This window comes from Dasypus novemcinctus, chromosome 11 (genome assembly GCF_030445035.2).
Source record: "Dasypus novemcinctus isolate mDasNov1 chromosome 11, mDasNov1.1.hap2, whole genome shotgun sequence".
In the NCBI taxonomy this organism is placed as follows: domain Eukaryota; kingdom Metazoa; phylum Chordata; class Mammalia; order Cingulata; family Dasypodidae; genus Dasypus; species Dasypus novemcinctus.
Window position 1 is genome coordinate 1,847,844 of NC_080683.1, and position 10,928 is coordinate 1,858,771.

Consider the following 10,928-nt stretch of genomic DNA (forward strand, 5'->3'; position numbering starts at 1 on the left):
GAAATGAAATAGTAATAGGCTTAAAAGTTAGAAATAGAGTACATACTAATTTACAAACACAAAAATAAAGTAAAAATAAATTGGGGTATTAAAAAATGAAAAAATACCAAGAAACTTCATTTTTGACATTTTGCCTTTCATCTCTGTAATAGGTGTTGCCCTGTATGTACAGTGGCAAGTCAATTTCTTTCATTTCTTCCTCAGTGTCTACATCCTTTCTTTTCTTTTTCCCCTAATTCTGTCTTTAAAAAAGTTTTAGATCACAGTAAAGTCACATATACAATATAGGGGACTCCCATATATCCAACATCAATGCATTTACCCCCATCCCCAGCAATTATCTTTTTACATGTTCATGTTATATATGCTGCAGCTGATGTACAGATACTGAAACATAGCTATCACACATTGTTCCATTTTGGTTTACATTATGGTTTATATTTTAGACTGTACAACTTTCTAAATTTTTATTTACCTTATGTTTTACATTATGATTTAAATTTTAGCCTATAGACATACATTTTTGGTGTAATTTAACATGTCCTATATCCATCATTGCACGATCTTGAGGAACACTTCCATTGCCCCCCAGTTACCCTGCTTTCATCTATTCTTTCCTCTCTCCCCCTCCCCTCAGGGACCACAGTGACAACCAATCTTCACTGCTTGAAGGACCAGATTCACAGATATTTACAACAATGCTAAGGGTTTGACATACTAGACAGGCTCCCCCAGTGGGAGCCACCAATTCGCTTAAGAGACACAATTCCCTCTATTTCAGATCAACAGGCCTCCCCAAGATGTGGGTACACCTTCCCACTCATTGTATGGGTCTCCACCCAATGATATAACCCACTATGACAAGATGAGCACTCACACACTCCCTAGAAGCCTGCCCCTGTGCCAGATGCTCCCACTTAAGCACCTTAAACAGGTAATCCTTCTTTATATTTTCTAAAGAGTTTTCTCAATATTTTAGTTTCAATCACACACGCGACAATCTCCCATGTTCAACTGTTCTCTCCAGCCCTCCCCCCAATTCCTTGGGCCATCTGACTCTCCTCCCAACCCTAGCCCCCCATAAGCCTGCAAACCCCACCCAAAGTTATCTTTATGCCCCGTCTAATCCCTTCCCTGTACAAATACTTACATCCACTTTATCACAGACTTCACCCACATAGGCGTCAGCTCACAACCTTCCTCTCATGACCAATTTCCTGTAAGCCTATCATCCAACCTCTAGCTCTCTGAGACAGTTTGGTTTGCTTATTTCATATCAGAGAGGTCATGTAGTATTTGTTCTTCAGTGCCTGGCTTGCTTCACTCAATATAAAAAACCCTTTAGGGGCAAGCAGACTTGGCTCAACCAGCTGGGCACCCATTTACCACATGGGAGGTCCCAGTGTCAGGTGCTGATCCTCCTAAGAGGAACAGATATCACAACCACCACAATGAGCTAGAAGCCATACCGCTGTAATGATCTAGAAGCCACATCACTGTAATGAGCTATACACTGCACTACCACCATGCTAGATGCCACACCACAGCTACAGAATGTAGCACTGCCCTAAGGAGCAGACACCTATATGAGCCAATGCTATGAGTCAGCACACACTGCAGCCTGTGGGGAGTGGATATGGCTCAGCCCCTCAGGCACTCAGCTCCCATGTGGGACCTTCCTCCCACATGGTAGGACCTCCCACTTCCTCTATGAGAGGTCCTGGGTTTGGTTCCCAAGGCCTCCTGTAGAAGGCAAACAATGAGTAGATAGAGAGAATCATCTGAGGGAGGGGGTGATAAATAGTAAATATTTAAATAAATCTTTTAAAAAAACTCTTTAGAAAAACAGAAATACATGGAATCTTCCTCAACATGATAAAACACATATATGAAAAACCAAGTTAACATAATACTCAATGGTGAAGAATGTAAGTTTTTCCTCTACTTTTGAAGCAATACAAATATGCTGTCACCATTCTTATTCAAAATTGTACTGGAAATTCTAGCCATAACAGTCATGCAAGAAAAAAATAAAAATAAAAGGATTGGAAATTGGAAATGAAGATGGAAAGAATTTACTCTTAGCAGATGACATGATCCTATATGTATTAAGACCTGAAAAATCCACAACAAAGTTAATGGAGCTAAAAATAAAATTCACCAAAGTGAGAGTACAATATCAATGTGCAAAAATCATGAGTGTTTCTATACACTAGTAATGAGTAATCTGATAATGCTATCAAGAAAAATTATCCATTTAAAATAGCAACAAAAGAAACAAATACCTAGGAATGTAAAGGGTATGTACACAGAAGACTACAAAATATTGTTAAAAGATGTCAAAGAAGATCTTTAAATAAATGGAAATACATTTCATGTTTGTGGTTTGGAAGGCAATATATACTAAGATGTCAATTTTACCCAAAATGATTTACAGATTCAACACAATACCAAACAAAATTCTAAAAGCTTTCAACTTTACAGAAATGGAAATGCCAATTATCAAATTTATTTGGAAGGTTAAGTGTGATATTTTGAATTTGGTGAATCCCCCCAAAAAGACTGTTTTTGAAATAGTCAATCCCTGTGTAAGACCCTTTTTTTGGAGTATATCAGTGAAGCATGACTCAAGTTGAATCTCTGCTTTCTTACGGGGTATCATATACTTGGAGACAGAGAGTCATAGGAAAAGGGATCTCTAGCATTTTGTTCCTACCATGTGAGAGAAGCGACTCCAGATTCACTCACAGCTCAAGGAGAGAAGTCCCAAGAGGCTCAAGATGCTAAGGCCAGGGAGAGATGACTGATCAGCCACAGCTCAGCTGAAGGAGAAATTAGAGCTATCCCAGCAGATCTATGGTCTTTCCTGATTGCTATGTGGCAGGATAATAGGATCACTGGTAGTCAACTTTGATGAGAAATCATCTCTGATGGTACCTTGATTTGAATATTTCATGGTCTCAGAATTGTAAGCTTTTACTCTAATAAATATCCCAATATAAGCCACTAAATTTCTGTTACTCTGCATTGGCAGGCCTTTGGCAAATGAATACAGAAATTGGTACCAGGAAAGTGAGGTTGTACTGATTGCAATTACCAAAAATTTTGGAATGATTTTATACATGCACAAGGGATATTTCTTTGGAGGAATTGTGAGGTTCTTGATAGAAAAAGGCTAATTGCACTGAAGAGCCTGCTGGTAGGAATATGGACCCTAAAGTTATTTCTGATGAAGGCTGAGAAAACAATGATGAAACTGTTAGTGGATACTGGACAAAAGGAGATCCTTGTTTTAAAGTTGGAGAAAATTTGGCAGAATTTACTCCTGATATTATATGGAAGGCAGAACTTGAGAATGATGGACTTCAACATTTAGCAAGGGAGGTTTCCAAACTAAATGTGGAAAATACCATGATGCAGGATGCTAGAGTCACCAGAAGCTAACTTTAACCATCAGAGAAAGTTTCTGGTGCTGCCTTGACTTGGACATTTCATGGCCTTGAAAGTGTAAGCTTTTACCCTAACAAATTTCCCATTATAAAAGCCATCACATTTCTGGTATTTTGTATCAGCAGCCCTTTGGAAAACTAAGACAGCAAGACACTCCAAATAGCCAAAAACAGCTTGAAAAGGAACAAATTTGTAAGATACACACTTCCTGAATGCAAAGCTTACTATAAAGTACAGTGGCCAAAAGACCATGGTACTGTCACAGGATAGATATACACACCAATGAAATCAATTTGAGAGTTCAGAAATAGACTCACTCCTAAAGGTAGATTGATTTTTTTTTACAATGTTGCCAAATACACTCAATTGGGAAAGAATATTCCTTTCATCAAATGGTGCTTAGTGAACTGGATATCCAAATGCAAAAGAATGAAATAAGACCCTATTTCATACATATTAATACAAAAATTACTGTAAAATGGACCACAGGCCTAAACACAAGAAACAGGACAACAAAGCTCCTAGAAGGAAATGTAGGGAAGCATCTTCAGGATCTTGTGTTAGGCAATGGTTACTTAGACTTTACACCCAAAGCAGAAGCACAAAAGAAAAAAGAAACAGGACCCTCTCAAAATTAAAAAAGCTTTGTGCCTCAAAGGACTTTGTCATGATAGTGAAAAAACAGTCTACTCAGTGGCAGAAAACATTTGATAACCACATATCCTCTTATGGCTTAATATCCAAAATACATAAAGAACTCCCACAACTCAAATTCCACTTCTGATGGCATTTCCCAGCTGTTCTGGCTTCCTTTGTCCTCAACATGGATTATACCCACCTCTCAGAGAGTGTTCCAACCCTTGGTGTGTTAAAGTGTTATAGAGTTGGTAATTAGGAGTAAACTTGAAGCAGACCTGTGCCTGCTTTTCCTCTTCAACACTTGGCTCATTTATTTCCTCCTTTTATTCTTTTCTTTATTGTCCTTTATTTTTTTAAAGATACATAGATCAGACAAAATGTTATATTAAAAAATATGATGTTCCCACATACCCCACTCCCCACCTTCCGCCACTCCTCCCACATCAATAACCTCTTTCATTAGTGTGGTACATTCATTGCATTTGGTGACTACATTTTGGAGCACTGCTATACCTCATGGACTACAGTTTACACTGTAATTTACACTCTTTCCCAGTCCATCCAGTGGGCCATGGCAGGACATAAAATGTCCTGCAATTGTCCCTGCAATATCATTCAGGACAACCCCAAGTCCCAAAAAAGCCCCCATATCACACCCTTTCTTCCCTCTCCCTGTCCTCAGCAACCCCCATGACCACGGTCTCCACATCAATGATACAATTTCTTCCATTGCTAGAGCTACAGTTGTTCTATAGTAGAATACCAGCAAGTCCACTGCTCTTTTGATAGGATCCTGTTTCCTATGTATGCAAAATAAAAATAAATTTGGGCAAAAAAAATGGGCAAAACACTTGAACAGGCATTTTTCCAAAGAGGAAATACAGATGGCAAAAAAGCACATGAAAGATGCTCAACATCACTAGCTATTAGGGAAATGATAATCAACACCATAATGTGATATCATTTTACACCCACTGGAATGGGTACTATAAAAATCTTTTTAAAAATTAAAAAACAGAAATTTAGAGCAGTACCATCCTTGGCAGCTGAGGAGAACAGGAGAAGTTACAGGCAGGAAGATGGCTCCTTCAAATGTAAAGACTGCTCTGATAAGTCCTCTAAAGATAATGGGACCACCAAGGATTGGACTGCGAAGGATCATGACAGGGATAAACCTCAAAAGAGTCACAGTGCTTCCACGGGAGAGGCAGTACCAGGTTTCTCTCCAGCCATAGCTCCAGTTCTTGCTCTAGCACCAGCACAGTGTTGAGCAGTGGTTTCAGTAACTCCTAAGCCTCAAGCCAATCAGGCAGTTCCAGCACATCTTGCCTCTCCAGCTCCTGCAGGTCCTTGGGTTCTAAGACCTTCTGGTGCATCCAAGATAATAAGTAACACTCCTGCTCTAAATCCAAACCATCTAAAAGAGATGAAAAGAAAGGAAAAGGCAGAGTCCTTCCCCTAAACCCACCAAAGTGTACTTTGGTAGGTTCACCAGTAGTACTGGATCAAGGATTACATCATGGAGATATTTTACACTTGGGGGAAAATTAAAATAATTGACATTCTGATGGAAAGGATGCATCACCATCTATCTAGAAGCTATACTTACACTGAGGTTGAGAATGAAGTTAAGAAGGCACTGAAACAAATGGATGGAGGACAGATAGATGCCCAGGAGATCACTGCCACAGCTGCGCTGGCCCCTGGCCTCTGAGCAGAATGCTGCCACCACCTCCTGTGTGGTGCACGTCACCCCACAGCTGAGAAGGTCCTGCTCTCCTGGGCGCAGGTCTCCTGTGCACCAGTGATCCTGGTCTGCTGGCCACCTCCACCACAGACACCGCTCCAGCTCTAGCTCCTCATGATGGAGCAGGGTCTTCATATTTTATCAGTGACTTTGTGAGAGGAAGTAAAAAGTCATTTCTAGAATTAAAACATTAACCCAAATGAGTTGAAAACTATGTCCACAGAAAACCTGATGTTTATAGAGACTTTATTATTGACCAAAATTGTAAGCAACCAAGATGTCCTTCAATAGATGAATGGATAAACACACAATGAAACATACTTACAATGGATTATTATGCATAAAGAAAAAGAAGTGAGCTATAAGCCACAAAAAGATATGGCAGTATCTTAAATGCATATTTCTAAGTGAGAGAAGTTAGTCTGAAAAAGCTGGATACTATGATTCCAACTACTTGGCTTTCTGGAAAAGGCAAAACTATAGAGACAGGAAAAAGATCACTGGTTGCCAGGGGTTCAGGTGGACAGATGCAGAGAGGAATAGATAGAACACAGTTCATATTCCGGCATTGAAACTATTCTGTTTGATATGGTCATGGAGGATACAAGAAATTATTTGTCAGAACCTAGAGAAGTGTACAACCCAAAGAATAAACTCTAATATAAACTACTGGCTTTATTTAATAATATATTAATTTTACTCATCAATTGTAACAAATGACCATAATTAATGTAAGATGTTGATAATAGAGGCCCCTGAGCTACGGTATTTGAGAACTGTCTGTACTCAAGCAGTTGGCTCAAGCAGCACTGCTCAAGCAATTGGGTGCCTGCCTACACATAGGAGGTCCCAGGTTCAGGTTCTGGGTTCAGTTCCTGGTGCCTCCTAAAAAGAAGACACAAGACAGCGAGCAGACAGACAGCACAAACAATGGGGGGTGGGGGAGATAAATAAATAAGATAAATTGCTAAAAAAAAAAAAAAAGAAGCAACGGATTTTCTTTTTCCTTTGAAATACAAACATAATGGCGGGAGGTGGGAGGAGCACTGTGAGTAAATGGCAGGGTGCAAGGGATGTGAGAGCCAGGGAAATGCAGTGTCGGGCCAGTCTGGCTCTTCTGCAAAGGGGATGCAGCAAAGAACAGTGGGTGTTTTCCACCTTTGCTGAGACCAGCTCAGCAATAGGTTTGCACAAAGTGAGGGCAATGCAGAACTGAAGAAATAAAAGGACAGAAAGAAAGACACAAGAGAGGAAATAAAGATGGGACCAGGGGACTCACAGCTTCTGAAACTGACTGAGAGCCTCGACCCTAGTTTCCACATCGTATTTATTTAGGAACCAACAAGCAGCTGTTTTTATTTACTATAACTAGGGACAGGTGCAAAATTTACAATAAGGTATAGGTAATACAAAGTTCAAATGCCTCCTTACGCAAACATTTTTCGTGCTGACCAGACGGTGTTCCATTTACTCAAGTTGTCTGCGTTATGGAAATGTTTCAACTTCAAACGACGTTCCTACTGTTTTCCCACAACACACCTTCAGGAGGCTGGGAGCTGAGCTCGCAGGCTGCTCACAGGCCTTGCTTGCGGTTTCAGCTGCAGTTTGCAAAAGAGAGTCAAGGTAGAAAGAGACCTGGGGTAGGGTGGGGGAAATCTAGGGGAGGAGGAGGGTGAAGAAGGGGAAGAGAAAGGGAGATGAAGAAATGCTTGAGGAGGAAAGAGAGTGAAGAGTGAAGGAGAGACAGTGAAGGAAGGGGGCAGAGGGAAGGAGAGAATGAGGAGTGAGGGAGGAACTGGGGAGTTAGCGAGGGAAACTGCGGTCCCAGCCTGGGTGGAATTTGTCTTAGCAGACCTCTAAGTTTCCACTGGCGCTTGTTGTCTCCCACAGGGGGAGAGGGTGGATTTCAGGGAGATCCTGGGTGGCCAGATCTTGGCAGATCCCAAGCCCTTGAGTACGGAAGCCTTTAGTTCCATCCTTTCCAAACAATGAGGTCCCAATCTCAGGTCCAGGGAAACCTCCTGGGCAGGAAGGTGAAGCCTACATCTGAGCCAGCCCAGGGGAAGGAAAATGCCAGAGAAGGCTCAGTCCCCTGCCGAGCCCTTCTCTTTCCATCCTCTCCCCACAAGGGCACCAGGCCAGGAAAGTGGGTCAGGCCACCGTCACCCACAGGTGACTTTCCTGATAACAACAGCACCCATTAGCAAGGGGACCTCAGTGCCCTGTCCACAGCCTTGCCCACCCCCGTGTCCAGGGCTCCTTTTTGGAGGGACCATAAAGGAGTAGTGGGCAGTGAAAGGAGCCCCTGGCCTTCTCATGCAGGAGAGGACACTGGGCCCACAGCCCTTCCCACGCTGGCGGGAAGCAGGCGTGGGGCCTGCCAGAGGCCTGGGCGCCTGGGGAGACCCAGATCTCCCCTGAAGATGGTGACGAGGCCGGCTGGGAGCCGCCCCTATTCCCCTGGCTGGGGGAGGCTGTTCTCCCCCCTCTCCCCACCTCCTGGGTTTCCAGCAGGAGGCCTGCCTGTCCATCTCCAGCAAGTGAGAGCTGGCCTCAGCCCACCCCCTCCCCACCCTGCCAGTCGCCCAATTAGAAGCTGCTTTGGCTTCACCAGATGGGAGCTGAGGCCGCCTGAGGAACAGAGCACAAATCCTGGCAGATGTTTTCCTTCCTGTTCCTTTGGTGGGGGAGGAAGGACAGAAACAGACGGGAGCACAGCACATCCCGGGAGTCAGGTCTCCTGCACCTCTTAGCTTCTCAACTCAACCCCAAATGGAGCTCAGTTTCCCCTCACCCAGCAGCTCCCTGCTGGCTGGGCAGCCCCGAGCCTGTGCCACCCTCTGCCTGCAGGACACAGGGACCACCTGTGGCTGCCCATCCCCTCCTGTCTCCTGGGTGCTGCGTGGGCGCAGAGTTTCCCAGCTACCCTTCAGTTTGGCTTCCCACTCTCAGAGCCCCGAGGTGGAGTCCGAAACCGGCCCATCCCTCACCCCAAATGTCCCATCCCGGGCTGTGGTCGCACGCTGGGTGGCCAGGGAGGAAGGAGCTTGGCTTTCGCCTCCAGATACTTCGGAGAGACGCCAAGACCGCCTTGTCCCTCCCCACGAACACCCAAGCTCCAAGGACAGGGAAGTCTCCGCGGCTCTGGGGCGCCCACCCTGCTGGCCCGCCCCTGTCACGCCCTCCCTAGCCTCGCTGACATTCCTCGGCGCCAGGACACCTCCAGGGCGCCGCTCTACCCATCAACAGTTCGGGGAGGTTCGGCCAACGGAGGCTGACGAGGGCCGAGACTCCCTCCCCGCCGCCCCGGGCGGCCCGCGCAGCCCGCAGCCTTCTCCACCTTCTCCAGCTCTTTCCCGCTCCCCTCTCCGCCGCCTCCTCTCCAGTCTCCGTCCCTCCCGCAGGCATCTCGGCGGGAGCCGACCCCGCCCTTCCCCTGCAGCCCCCATCGGGTCGGGCGGGCCGGGCGCCCCCGCCGTGTTCCCGCCTCCACCGGGCGGCCTCCGCGTCCACAAAGCCCCCGCGGCGGCGGCGCCAGACCCGCCCGCCCCCGGGTGAGCCTCCCCGCGCCGCCGCCCGCCGAGTGCCGGCTCAGAACAGCACAAACCCCGGGGCGCATCCGGCCCCGGGGCCGCCGCCGGCGTCGCGCACCGCCTCGGCTCCAGCCCGGGCTGGGCCCCGCAGCCTCACCGCGCCTCCCGCTGCGCGCTCCGCCCGCACCGGCCCGGGCGGGTCAGCGGCGTCTGCCCGCGGGGAGCTTTCCAGGGAGGAGCTCTGGGGGCAAAACCGGGTGTGGGCGAAGACCCTAACAACCTCTCTCCCACCCGCCGCCCGCGCCCTCGGGCGCCGCGCCGCCCTTCACGCGCCGTGGCCTAAGCTGGCTGGGGAAGGCCAGGCGCCCCCCGGCGCTTCCTCCGCGCGCCTCCTCCCCCCCTCCCCCCTCCCCCTCTCCTCCCCCCTCCCCTCTCCCCCTCTCCTCCCCCCTCCCCCTCTCCTCCCCCGCCCGTTCCGCGCGCTACCTCCCCCGCCTCCCCCTCCCCCGCCTCCCCCACCTCTCCCCCTCCCCCCCTCTCCCCCTCCCCCACCTCCCCCACCTCCCCCACCTCCCCTACCTCCTCCACCTCCTCCACCTCCTCCCCGTCCCCTTCCGGGCGCCTCCTCCCAGCCCGCCTGCCACGCGCGTCAAGAGGTTTTTCACTCGTCGAGGTCCCTTTCCCTTCGATATAAATGCAATGATGGATTTTTCCATTTCTGGTAAAGAATGCTATTGGAATTTTGATTGGGATTGTACTGAAGTCTTAAAATGCATGGATAGAACTGATAACAGTATTTAGTCTTCCAACCCATTAACATGGAAAGTCCTTCAATTTATGTAGGTCTTTTTTTTTTTTTAGAAACATTTGGCTCTTTTTTAAAGTGAAAGTACCTTAAATCCTTGCTTGTATTTTAGTTCTACCTTTTAATTATTATATTTGCTGTCCTATATGGTATTTTCTTGATTTCCTCTTCATATTGCCTATTACTAGTGCACAGAAATACCACTGATTTTTTGGGCACGTTGCTCTTATATCCCATCACTTTGCTAAGCTTGTTTAAGAGGTCTAGAAGCCTTGTGCATTTTCAAGGTTTTCTGTTTATAGGATAATGTCACATGAAAATAGGGGAAGTTTTACCTGTTACTTTCCAATTTGGATGTCCTTTATTTTTCTTGCCTAATTGTTCTGGCTCATATGTCCTGAAGAATGTTGAAAAATACTGGTTATGGTGGACATAATTGTCCAGTTCCTCAGCTTTCAAGGGAAGCTTTCAGTCTTTCACCAATGAGTATGGTATTAGCTGTCCTTGTCATTTAGAGGATATTTTCATATATAACCTTTGGCATTTAGACGACACTTCCAAGTACTCTTAGTTTTCTAAGTGTCTTATCAGAAAGTAACTCTAGATTTTGTCAAGTATTTTCTCTGTCAATTGAGATGATTATGTTTTTTTTCCCCCATCATTCTATTAATGTGGTGTACTGGATTCATTGATTTCTTTTTATGTTGAACTATCCTTGCTTACCTGAGATAAATCCCACTTGATCACGGCCTGT

General features: G+C 46.0%; 1 pseudogene; it reads left to right on the plus strand.

Annotated features, from left to right (window-relative positions):
- The first annotated feature begins 5,068 nt into the window (after positions 1-5,068).
- On the plus strand, positions 5,069-5,897 carry LOC101439135 (RNA-binding protein with serine-rich domain 1-like; annotated as a pseudogene).
- Positions 5,898-10,928: the final 5,031 nt, after the last annotated feature.